This window comes from Podarcis erhardii (genome assembly GCF_964252035.2).
Source record: "Podarcis erhardii genome assembly, chromosome: 5".
NCBI classification, from domain to species: Eukaryota; Metazoa; Chordata; class Lepidosauria; order Squamata; family Lacertidae; genus Podarcis; species Podarcis erhardii.
In genome coordinates, this window is record NC_138509.1 from 13,783,837 (window position 1) to 13,797,361 (window position 13,525).

At 45.1% G+C, this 13,525-nt stretch overlaps 1 protein-coding gene across 9 annotated transcripts in view; it reads left to right on the plus strand.

The window, feature by feature from the left end:
* Nucleotides 1-13,525, plus strand: part of PAX2 (paired box 2) — a 138,208-nt gene that overhangs the window by 6,096 nt on the left and 118,587 nt on the right. The gene's annotated exons all lie outside the window — the stretch shown is intronic.

Here is a 13,525-nt window from a genome sequence, read left to right on the forward strand (position 1 = left end):
GAAATGTAGGGTGGCGACGCGGGTAGGGGGAGCAGGGAGCTGGGTCCACGGCGCATCTCCCCAACAGTTGTTTCGGCGCGCAATTGGCGTCCGGGTTGTTGGGGAAAAGGGGAGATGGACGCGCTCATAGTATATTTGCCTCCCTGGGAAAGTCGGGCATTTTCTCTCCGGTTAAACCTCTAAAAACATGAAAAGCTCCTATATCGTGCAGACGATTGCCGTGCCGTTCAAATACCAAATGGTTATTTGTCTTAAACAAAGTCTTAACTTCTACTACTACTACTTCTTTTCCTCCCCCTCAAATAAGAGGCCTTTCTTTCCCCCTCCCCCGGGCAATGACGCTTCCTTTTGGAGGAAGAAAGAGCCCTCGCACCTTTTCGAGCCCCTCGGGAGTTGGAGAAACTTCTGAAAGGAAGATTCGCTTAGGTCAAGGGTTACAAACAGTTGTGTGCCTGCCTGCCTACGCGCAGGCGCCTCTGCCTGCGCTCTGTGTGCGTCTCACGCGTATTTTTCGCTATCTCGATTTTAGTATGGCATCTTATTTCGGGTTCCCTGCTGATGTGTGCCTTTCTTTCTTTCTTTCCTTCCTTCCTTCCCAAGTTTCTGAATATACCATAGGGGTGGCGCCCCATTTGTGTGAGTGTGTGCCGTACAAAAGTGGTCAGAGAGTAATGCCAGCCTTGTACGTTTCACTGTGCCTTCTTCCAAAGCAGGTTGCCTGCCTGTCTTTCTACCTATAGATAACTAAATAAATAGAAGACAGATACCCCTGTGATAAGATCCAGTGCTGGTGTTGAGACAACAATGTAAGAGAATCAACTAGAGAGCAATACATCCCCTGTGCTTTCAAACACAATGCAGTAGGACAATTTGCACACCTGCAAAAGGCAGAATACACAAGAACCCTAAATACTCTCCTTCAAAGAGAGACACTCCACTATTCCATGTGCTGACGTTGGGAGGACAAAGATCCTGTGCTAGGTGATCTGGAGACTGTGATTTAGATAGGCACACACACTATTGGTTGTGCTTGAAAGAGGAAAGTGGGATTGAAGGACTGTTGTCATCAGTTACAAAGGAATTAATGCCGGCTACATATCTGAGCAGATTTTTAGACTTACCTGTATTTGGAGCTCCCTTATACAGGGCATGTTAAGAATGCATGTAAGGAGAAGAAAAGAAAACTCTAAATGGATGTGTTTTGAAACATGCAGATTGAGATGCAAGAGTATTTTCTGCCACCAACTGCAGAATGGGGCAGCTGCTGCAAATATCAGAGATATGAATCTCCATGTAGGAAAAAGTAATATAGAAAGTCGCCCCACAGAGACACTTGTATCCAGATGGACACAACAGTCTAGCATCCATCTCTACAGCTGCTTGGCTAAATAGTTAATCATGAAATACATAGAAAATGTAGCCAATTCCATTTTTTAAAAAAGAAGTCATTCTCACCGATAGGAATAGAGGAAAAAATGCTTTGTTAATTTATGTGGTTTCCATAGAAGATTTGTCAAAGTTCTAATGGCCAGGAGGCATTCCCCCCCCCCCAAGTTGGCATCTTTGATCAATGGCTTCTAATATTTTTGAAAATGATATGGAATTATCCGAAATCATCTCAAAACAGCAGGTAAAATTAACTTGGAGAATGTACCTTGGCTAAAAAAGCTCCCCCCAAACACACTGTCTCTCTGTAATATACTGCAAGGCTATCCCAGGAAATTGTCCCTGTGTGTGCCATCTGTATTAAAATGGTTATTAAGTTATGAACAGAGTAACATAATACTGATTGGCTAATTATACACCCTCCTTTTGAAAAATCCCAGATCCTACCGTCTCTGTTCGGGACTGAAATAATAACACTTGTGACATCCAGGCACCTTTTTGGAATCAGCTGTAGAAGGGCAGTCAGGAGAGAGAATAACTCAGCACCTCAAAATTGCCGGGAGAGAGTTTCATTTTATTCGGGGTTTGTTCCCTTCCGAGAGCAGCACACTTTTCTTGGCGAGCGCAGAAAACCTGCTGTTGGCGGCTCTGACACATGTAACTATCAGGCAACCATCCTAGTTGGGTGGTGGTAGGAACTGTCTTTAGGGAGTCAAGCAGTTTTTGCATGAGGATGTGATGTGCAAAAAGCGATGGGCGGTGGTGTTTAAAGACCACACCCCGTAGAACACACAGAATCTGGTTTCTTAGCCGTAGCAACCCCCCATCCCAAGCCCCACATTTGTGCACTGTTTATCTCTGTGTAGAATATGCACACGGTCTTCTGCTTTGGCTACTTTTCTGGATCAGGACTATTAGATTTCACTCCCTGGTTGCTGAATGGAGAGGTCAGTTCCGAGTTTAGGTAGCTCTGAGTTTACCTTTAAATATTGACTAGATGGCAACTTACCAGAGGAGCAAGGAGCTTCCAGGGGCAACTGCAGCAGCTGATGTTAGGCATGTGGGAATAGAATGAGTAAATTCCACAAATGGTTGTGTATGCACCAGCCCAGGGCATCGTCTTGAGACTCAGGCACTTCTTAGATCCACTTGGTATCCATTTAACTGGGAGACCTTCGTTTGCTCGGTCTGCCCCAGAAATGAAGTTAAATGTGTTAACACAAGCAGCATTTGTTATCGTAAGGTCTGATCATACTCTTGGCAAATATTCCCCAGAAACTTGGTAAATATGATTGCACCCATTGGGTCCTGAGAGATCTCTCAACCTTCTGAAATTCAGTTTTGAAGAAGGTGCCCTTTTTGTTCCCCTAATAATTAAAAGTTATCTTGGTGCAGATTTTTTAAAAAGCATCAGCCTTTCATGCCCTCCCCACTCCTTCTTCCTTTCACTCATTAGTCAAGGGGGGATTTGTTCTTGGAATTTGAGGCACGCAAAAAATGACTCAATTTAAGGCCATGAGCAATGGCAGAAAGAAATGAGGAACCCTGGAGTTGAGAAATACGGGAGGGAGTATTTAGACCCCCCACCAAAAAAGCCTGATATTTTTTCCACTGAACAGTATTTCCTCCCGCAAACTTCTGTGGGGAAATCTCTGATCTTTACAAGAGTGCAGAAAGGAAGGTTTAGTAAAAAATCCAAACGCAAACGCTTGTCCGATATTCACAAATATTGGGCGGGCAGATAAGCAGGCGATTTCTAGTTCACATGCATGTTAAAAAACGATGACGCAAAACCATGTCATTATTTTGCTAATGGTTTGCCAACGCCTTGCCGATGTGGCCTGCAAATTCATATTTGCACAATCATTTGCGACGGAACTGCCCTCCGTTGCTCCCACTAGATTTCTTAACTCTCATGTGGGAAATGAGTGTTTACATTTGCAAACGCAAATATTCGGAAGTGATCCCTCAGTAACAGATTTCAGATCTGGCGTCTTGAAACTATAAGAACCGTGTCATTTTGCCTGGAGTTTGTTTATTTTACTTTATATTTATACCTTGTCTCGTTTGATCACTTCTGTGTTCCAAGAGCAAGTGCTACATAATGACAGGCATAAAGTCAGAAATTTTTAGTTTCTTTTTCATGTGCAAAACGGAAGATTCTTTGTAAGAAGCCTTTAGAGCTGATTCAGCTGGAGTCTATTTTTTCTCTTTTCAGAAACGGCACAGTCAAATTTCGGATACATAGATCCTTGAATAATCATAATATAATTTTAATATCCCTTTTTATATGTTGGAATATAAGGAATATATGGGGTATACCATGGTACGGCGAAATAGAAGAGCAGTCCCAACTTTAAAATTTGCAACCAAAGTATCCTATCCTTCTTTCTGCTCACCTATACAGTATACCAAAGAATAAAAACGTCTTCTTCTTCTTCTTCTTCTTCTTCTTCCTCCTCCTCTTCTTTCCCCACAATATGACTGTATACCTGCATTATAAATTTACTGCCGATCAGTGCTGAAAAACAACCTGGAATTTATTTCTGTTTTGTTATGTGTGTGCCTGTGTCTTCTTCAGCTTTTGTTACTTTTGAGATGAGGCGGGCCATAAATCAAGAGATAGATAGATGAGAACCTATGGAAGGTTTGTTACTTCAGGTCTCGATGTGCTGCTTTGATGAGGAGCGAGTGACCCTGGTATCATTGACCCTAGTTTAAGAAAAGGGGAGCTTGGGAAACACAGATATCTCAGCTTTGAAAGTAGTAACTGGTATGAAACCTTTCTCAAGCCAGGAAAGAAAGAAAGAAAGAAAGAAAGAAAGAAAGAAAGAAAGAAAGAAAGAGAGAGAGAGAGAGAAAAGAAAAGAAAAGAAAAGAAAAGAAATAAGAGAGACTTGGACATAGGTTGATGACTTAAACCTATGACAGAGGCTGTAGCGATCAGATGGTCTTTTAAGATACATGGAGGCGGGTGGAATCAGTTCCTGAAATGGGCAGCTGTCTCTGAACAAGCAGCAAAGACACGTCCATATATTAATTAATTGGTAAAAATAAACTTAAGTTCAATGGGGCACAATTCTGTGCAAGAGAGAGAAGTGTAACTGGACTTCAGTTGTGTAGATTGAAAGCAGTAACTTGAATGAAGCAAGTAGTTCTGTTCTACCTTTTAAATGGGAGAAACTTTCCTAATTCTACCATTTGTTCTGTGCAGGAAATATGCATAGCTGGCTGTTTTCCTCCTGAATTTCGTTTGACTGGAGCTTACTCCATTTCAAATGGTTTTACTGCCTTCCTTAAAACGAATCCCACGACACCCACACAACTGTCTCCTCTTGTCCCTCTTGTGCTCTGATTTGAAACTGTCGGGCAATTTCCAGAGACCAAAGTATTCCCGTAAGGAGAGTTGCCAACTTTTGAACCCCACCCCGGTGACTTGACCAGCAGTTTTACCTGCGGCAAGTAGCAGGGGGTAGTGTTGAGTGCCGTGCCGTGGAAAAACTTCACCGGCTGCTTTTGGATGATGAGATCCCCTCTATAAGCACAAGAGCAGGCCGAGCCAGCGTCAATTGGCAATGTCCTGTTTCTTGTGGAATCTGCACCATCTCGCTAGTGTCAAACAGATTGTGTGCCCCACTCGGCTTGCTGTTTCGCCATAGCCATAGAGAGTGCGGGCTTCTGGCTTTTAAGACGGACTGCCGTCCATCTTTATAGGACCATGTTTCTGAGGTGCGCTGCAGCTTTTGCTGCGGTTGCATGTCACCCAAGGGGAGGTTATGCTTCCGCTTGCTTGGCCGGGTGCCAGACAGAAAGAGCAACTTTTCCCCCTCTCTCTGCAGCACTACCAGAGAAGGAAAGGGCTCGCTGATTGCTCTTTAGATTGTGGCACAAAACTCTGAGCACACAGGCTGTGCTGTTTACTTGCTGTGATAGATTACAGATGCGTCGTTTTCAACTCTCAGATAAGTGCATCACACTGTATGGGAAATTATATTATTGGCTTTCAGTGCTGTTTCTCTATTGCATTTCTGGATAGAGTCTTACAGTGGAACTCTCTTCATGTCTACTCAAAAGTAAGCCAATGGAGCTTTCTCTTGGGTAAAGGCTAGAACAGGATTGCAGCCTCACAGCACAATCCTCTGTGTGCCTACTCAGAAGTAGAGTCTCCTTGGATTCAATTGAGCAGTAGATTCATTGGGACTTATTCATGAGGTCCAGCGCGAGGGCCTTCTGGCGGTTCCCTCACTGCAAGAAGCAAAGCTACAGGGAACCAGGCAGAGGGCCTTCTCAGTAGTGGTGCCCGCCCTCTAGAATGCCCTCCCGGTCGTATGTCAAGGAAATAAACAACTACCTGACATTCAGAAGACATCTTAAGGCAGCCCTGTTCAGGGAAGTTTTTAATGTGTGACATCTTAGTGTATTTTTGGTCTTTGTGGAAGCCGCTCAGAGTGGCTGGGGAAACCGGGTAAATGTTTCAGACGGCAGTCTTAGTCGGTCACGATGTTTGCAGAAGTTCCCGTGGTAATGTAGCTTTTATGAAACACAAATCTAAATAGCACCAGTGACATTTTTTAGGAGCAACTGAAAATCACAGAGCAGGGAGCTAGCTTTCAGGATCCGCAGAGCACTTCCTCATGCGTTTGACGAAAAGCGAGAGGTGGGATGGGTCAACATGGCTGCCTGCTTTTATTTTTATTATCAATATACTATGAAATATCTTATCGCTGTGATATTGGTAGGGGGGAGAGAGAGGGGAGAGGCTGTTGCTTGGGAGAAAGCAGAGGGGTGCATTCAGGGACCCTGTTTGGGTGGGAGCCAATGGCGTTGACCCCAGTGAGCAACTCTAGGCAGCCAAGGAAATTTGGTTGCCATAGGCCTGACATGCATGTATATATCAGATGGGAGTTGTTGAGGCAGAGGAGAGAATAGTCCATTAGTGCAGCCTTCCTCAAACTTGGCCCTCCAGATGTTTTTGGCCTACAACTCCCATGATTCCTAGCTAGCAGGACCAGTGGTCAGGGATGATGGGAGTTGTAGTCTCAAAACACCTGGAGGGCCGAGCTTGAGGAAACCAGCATTAGTGGCTCAGATCCCACTTGGGTGCATGAGTGAAACAGCTAGAAATCCCATGACCCTAAGGTTCCTGGAAGGTTGCTAGGGAGTTCTGGGTGCTGTGATTGCAGGTAGACTAGCTAGAAGCAGAGCAATTGGTTGAGAGATCATATAAGATGTCCCTATTTTCATTGGAGGGCATGGAGTTATGCGACCCCACCTCCCCAAGCCAAGGAGAAAAGTAACTATGCAACCTTTAGAAGACATCTGAAGGTAGCCCTGTATGGGGAAGTATTTTTTAATGTTTTAATATGCAGTCGTACCTTACCTTGGATCCCGAACGCCTTGGTACTCGGACGTTTTGGCTCCTAAACTCCGCAAACCCAGAAGTGAGTGTTCCGGTTTGTGAATGTTCTTTGGGACCAGAATGTCTGACAGGGCTTCCGTGGCTTCCGATTGGCTGCAGGAAGCTCATGCAGCCAATCAGAAGCTGTGCTTTGGAAGTCGGAACAGACTTCCGGAACAGATTCTGTTTGACTTCCAAGGTACGACTGTATGTTGGAAGCTGCCCAGTCAGATGGGCAGAGTATAAATAGTAAAATAATAATAATAATAATAATAATAATAATAATAATAATATTTAGTACATCCCTATTTTCATATTTTCCCCCTATGTTGTGGGGGAGGAAGGGAAAGGAGAATGTTAGCCGCTTTGAGACTCCTTAAAGGGAGTGAAAGGCGGGATATCAAATCCAAACTCTTCTTCTTCTTCTTCTTCATGGGAGAAATGTTGGAGGAAATGGGAAGAAGCATTCTTCTTTTCTGATTTAAAGTGTGAATTATTCAAGCTCCATGGTGTATTTTTTGGGATAGGCAAAGTGTCTCCTGCTCTCATAACGCCCTGCCCTGTGTAAACAGATGATCTGGGGAGCCCTTTCATGAGTGTTGCTGCTGTGGGATGAATGGTGGGTGATGACTGCGACTGGGCCTTCTCTGTTGTGGCACCATAGAATCATAGAGTTGGAAGAGACCACAAGGGCCATCAAGTCCAACCCCCTGCCAAGCAGGAAACACCATCAGAGCACTCCAGACATATGGTTGTCAAGCCTCTGCTTAAAGACCTCCAAAGAAGGAGACTCCACCACACTCCTTGGCAGCAAATTCCACTGTCGAACAGCTCTTACTGTCAGGAAGTTCTTCCTAATGGTTAGGTGGAATCTTCTTTCTTGTAGTTTGGAACCATTGCTCCGTGTCCGCTTCTCTGGAGCAGCAGAAAACAACCTTTCTCCCTCCTCTATGTGACATCCTTTTATATATTTGAACATGGCTATCATATCACCCCTTAACCTCCTCTTCTCCAGGCTAAACATTCCCAGCTCCCTTAGCCGTTCCTCATATGGCATCGTTTCCAGGCCTTTGACCATTTTGGTTGCCCTCCTCTGGACACGTTCCAGTTTGTCGGTGTCCTTCTTGAACTGTGGTGCCCAGAACTGGACACAGTACTCCAGGTGAGGTCTGACCAGAGCAGAATACAGTGGCACTATTACTTCCCTTGATCTAGATGCTATACTCCTATTGATGCAGCCCAGAATTGCATTGGCTTTTTTAGCTGCCGCATCACACTGTTGGCTTATGTCAAGTTTGTGGTCAACCAAGACTCCTAGATCCTTTTCACATGTACTGCTCTCAAGCCAGGTGTCACCCATCTTGTATTTGTGCCTCTCATTTTTTTTTTTTTTTTGCCCAAGTGCAATACTTTACATTTCTCCCTGTTAAAATTCATCTTGTTTGTTTTGGCCCAGTTCTCTAATCTGTCAAGGTCATTTTGAAGTGTGATCCTGTCCTCTGGGGTGTTAGCCACCCCTCCCAGTTTGGTGTCATCTGCAAATTTGATCAGGATGCCCTTGAGTCCATCATCCAAGTCGTTGATAAAGATGTTGAATAAGACCGGGCCCAAGACAGAACTCTGTGGCACCCCACTAGTCACTCTTCTCCAGGATGAAGAGGAACCATTGATGAGCACCCTTTGGGTTCGGTCAGTCAGCCAGTTACAAATCCACTGAGTGGTAGCATAGTCAAGATCACATTTTACCAGCTTCTTTACAAGAATATCATGGGGCACCTTGTCAAATGCCTTGCTGAAATCAAGGTAGGCTACATCCACTGTTTAACCACAACTAGGTTAAACAAGCTCAAAGTGCCAGGCAAAGCCATTTTTATTTTCCCTTTGTGCCTGAACAGATACTGCTGTTTCTTAGCCTTCTGTTGGCTGTGGGTTTTAGTCTTGTTCTCGCCACCCGCTGCTTTTATGTTTCATTGTATATTAATTGCTGGGTTTTTTGCCTTTTAAAATTTCGTTTCATGTGTGGATGATGTGAGCTGCTTTTGAAGATCCCAGTTTGAAGGTGGGGTATAAATATTCCCAATCGATAAATCAGTACCGATAAATCAGCCTTTCTTTTTTCCTCCACGTATAGTCACTGGCAGATTGTCATATGATACACAGGCCAGTGAATTTGAGTCGGCTTCAGTTGTCTGTTTACTATGGGATTCAGTAATTTGTAAACAGAGATCCTTGTTCATGAGGCACATTTTTCTTTCTGTTCCTGCAAAGTAGATGTTGATTGTGAAGTGATGCTCCCAGAAATCAGTGCAGCATATGATGTGGGAGGTGCAGGATGCGCATAACAAGCAAAGATAAAAGCACAGGAAGTTTGGGAACCTGGAGCAGCTTTTCTGCGTCGTTTGGTTATATATAATGCGTAATCCTGGGTTTTTGGCTTGCGCTGTTCTCCATAAAGAGAAGAGTGGCGTTAACATGCTCAGGGAAAAACAAGAAGAATGGGAGATAGTTCTGTGGAGCATCTGTCATGCATAGGATTGTAGGATTCCCATTGATCCCAGTGATCAGTGTGACTTGCTCCCCATTGTGTATTATGCACATTTACTCTCAGTGGTGGACTTGGAGCTCTCAAATTTCAGTGGCGCCCTGTGCGCTGCCGAAATCTGACACACAACACACACACACTGCCTCTCATGCCGTGTTCTACAGCATTGTTTTGGCGCCTCCTGCAGTGCGGCCCCCCAATGAGCCTCACCCCCGTTGTGCCACCCTAAAACCGCCTCTGTTTACTATTGACATTTGTTTGTGACTTAGTTCCATTGAGCGCGTACCAGATTTACAGTTCAGTAAAGGTGCATAGGATCAGGCTTTAACAAATCTGGGATTCTTCCAATTTCAAGACTATAGGGAGCAAATGGTTATATGGAGGGGCTCTAGAATTTGGGGCATAACGTGATTGCCAAGGAAAGGAGTGCGGGGGGGGGGAGAGTCTAGGGTCAATAAATAAAGCCAAGCGATATCAGCCCCAAATGTGTGTTTTCCCCCAGCCAGAAAAACTTCTAAACCCCTGTGTCTTTTCCCCAGCAAACACTAATGCGGATCTGCAAGCTGCAGGCTGCGCTATATATGGGCAGAGCTTCCTCGCTGCAGAAAGTGCATTAAACAGCACCTGAATTAAGCTTTACATCAATTAATTTGAAATACCAGAATTTCAGGGTCAAGTGCTTTACTCTGCTTTACCCAGCAGGGGGCTTGTTCTCAGGGCTCTGTAGGTTTCATTTCCTGGATTTAAGATTTCAGGATCAGGAAAGGGCGAAGTGCTGTGTTCACAGACAGGATGAAAGAGGCGAGGAAATTCTGAGCTAGTGCATCTCGGTGGTTTCCTTCAGCTTCTTGTGATCAGCTGAAATAATACCCTTTAATACGGCACAAAGATACAGAACACTACTAACCTTAGCAACTCCGTGATAGCGTTTGGTGCACAGGGGTGAATCAAAATGAAAGGATAATAAGAGTGGATTAAAAAACCCTCCTTTCTAAATATCCCGGTATTTTAAAGGGAAAGTGTTCCCACTTCAGGAATGACAATGCTACAAACAGAGAACCTGAAATCGCTGGGCACTGTAGAAGAAGTAAAATGAGAAATAATCGAATCCTGTCTGAAAGTTTGCAGCCAGAAGTTAGGACTAGAGGACGGAAAGGAAAATGGAAACCAGGAAAAGTCCAGATGAATGGATGAGTCTTAAGAAATGCTTGGATGCAATAAAAGAGAAAGGGAGTCAGTTCTTATATTTAAAGGCATACCGGTGGTAAGATACTGCCTGAAAAAGCCCAGGGAACAGACAGAACTAGTCCTGCAACAAAATGTTGCAGTATGGGGTGCTCCTTTTCAGGATATTCCATTCCATATTCCACCTGATTTTCCATCCCCTCCCGGTAGCTGCTCAGGGCTCCTCCATGCTGTTGTTTAAGGAGGATATTAAGCTTCTTGCGTCGCTATTAATTCTCCATGGTGCATGTGACATTCTCCTCCAAATCACTGTCACCCATAGGCGCCGACTCCATGGGGCTTGAGGGGGCCCGAGCCCCCTCAAAAATTCGTTTGGGGGGGCTCCGCCCCCCCAATAATCTCCGGCGCCCCTCCAGCAGAGCGCCATCGCCGCCCCTCCCCCAGCCCAAAATGCACAGGGAGGGGCGGGCTGCATGCCTCCTGCCCTCCCTCCCGAGCAAAAGCTCCACCCAATTTCCTTTGGAGCTGATTAATAGGCGCAGCACGCTCTCCCCTATTCGCTCACGAGGAGGCGGAGCCACTTTATTTGCATATTCATGAGCTTATTTATTATTCATGAGCTTTCCCGGGCCCCCCCAATATTTTTTATAAGTCCGCGTCCCTGCTGTCACCCCACACTTCCCTCGGCCCAGATTTTGTCATGCTGTCTTCTTTTTGGAGTACCCCTGGTATGAGAAAGTCAGAACTGAGAGAAGGGGAATTGTGGGAAGGCAGAGATTTGAAGGAGGACGTCATACGGACAATGGAGCATTAATGGTGGTACAGGAAACTTGCATTAAAGGACAATACGGGTGAGTATTTAGTCCCCCATTGGGATTGTTCTATAATAATAATAATTTATACCCCACCCATCTAGCTGGGTTTGCCCAGCCACTCTGGGAGGCTCCCAACAGAATATTAAAAACACAATAAAACATCAAACATTAAAAACGTCCCTAAACAGGGCTGCCTTCAGATGTCTTCTAAAGGTCAGATAGTTGTTTATTTCCTTGACATCTGAAGGGAGGGCGTTCCACAGGGCAGGTGCCACTACCAAGAAGGCCCTCTGCCTGGTTCCATGTAACCTCACTTTTCGCAGTGAGGGAACCGTCAGAAGGCCCTTGGCGTTGGACCTCAGTGTCCGGGCAGAACAATGGGGGTGGAGACGCTCCTTCAGGCCAAGGCCGTTCTTGGGGTTCCCTGCCATTTCCCTGCTAAATATTTTTTATTTTCTCCTCCTACTTCTGCAAACTTCGGGGCTCCCTGAGCCTGCTGATACCTCCCTCCTTCCCCTTCATGGATGGTGGCTTTTCACTGCATAAGCGACAGCACTCATTGCCCTGAGCACTGGAAATAGTGGGGAAGATATAACTTTTGGTTCAATTAGACGTTTGGCACCTCTTCTGCGAGTCCCTTGAGAAGGATAGGGAGAGAGTGGAACAGGGCCATTGGTGGGGCATTTGAAAGTGAGTAGAAGGAGCTTAAAGTGAAGACAAAGAGGGGAAAATCAGTGATGAGAATGAGCAGCAGCAGCAGCATTTAGAACAGACTAAAAAGGTAAAGGGACCCCTGACCATTACGTCCAGTCATGGCCGACTCTGGGGTTGCGGCACTCATCTCGCTTTATTGGCTGAGGGAGCCGGTGTACAGCTTCCGGGTCATGTGGCCAGCATGACTAAGCCACTTCTGGTGAACCAGAGCAGAGCACGGAAACGCCATTTACCTTCCCGCCGGAGCAGTACCTATTTATCTACTTGCACTTTGATGTGCTTTAGAACTGCTAGGGTGGCAGGAGCAGGGACCGAGCAATGGGAGCTCACCCCGCCGCGGGGATTTGAACAGCCGACCTTCTGATTGGCAAGTCCTAGGCTCTGTGGTTTAACCCACAGCGCCACCCACATCCCTTAGAACAGACTAGTGGGGCTGAAAAACAGGAGCAGGCAGACCAACAAGAATGATGTTCCAACAGAGCCATGAAGATGGGTCATGCTAAGGACACAACCGCTCTTTTCCTCTGAGCTTTTAACTACATGTGCATTTTTAAAGAGATCGAGTGGGATGTTGTTACAAGGAGTGAGATGGATCACGTCCTGGGATAACTCCTTGGGGTGACTCCTAGCTGTGTCAAAGGACCTTATTTCAAGATCCCTGATGGCAGGAGGCTGACTGGTGGTCACCTGGTTTATTTTCCTCATTTTTCAATTTCCTGTTTTTCAGTGCTAGTGCAGTGTGAGAAAGCTCAGCTGAGAATACCATCTAGGTGTGCCTTTTATATTTTTTTTGTTAAACACCCGAAGCTGAACTGGCACACTTTTGTATACTTTGATTTAATCCCCATCCCGTTTAGTCCATGTGGAAAATCCCCAGTTACACATTTTCCTGGAATCTTTGCATTGGAGAGTTACAGTAAGAAGTCTAGAGAATACAATATGTCATCACGTTATAGTTTGGCATCTGCTTGCATCCTATCATCCCCTTACAATTTATACACATTGCAATAAGTTGTTTATTATTATTATTATTATTATTATTATTATTATTATTATTATTATTATTACTGGACCTGCAACAAAATGTTGCAGTGTGGAATGTTCAGTGTTCCAGCCAATTAGCCATGCCACCTCCCAGAATACTCCATTCCAGTTCCCTTCTCCCTTGTTCTTCTGAGTCTCCCCCAGCCAGACAGCATTTGGTGGCTTCTGAACATGCTCAGTACTCATTGGGCTGTTTGGGGGGTTTTGCTCAGAGATTTTTCTATTTAGAAAAATGCACTTCTGCAAATTTTGGGTTTCTCCCCAAGCCAGCTGTCCCCCCTGTCTTGCACAGAGGTGTTTCCATGATGGCTACAAAAGCAATGGTCCTCACAGTCTGAACATCAGAAACAGAGGAAGAGTGTATATATCCCACCTTTCTACAAAGTATTTACCACGAGCCAGATTTTATATTTAATTCCTCCATTGCGTGTTCATCTCCCC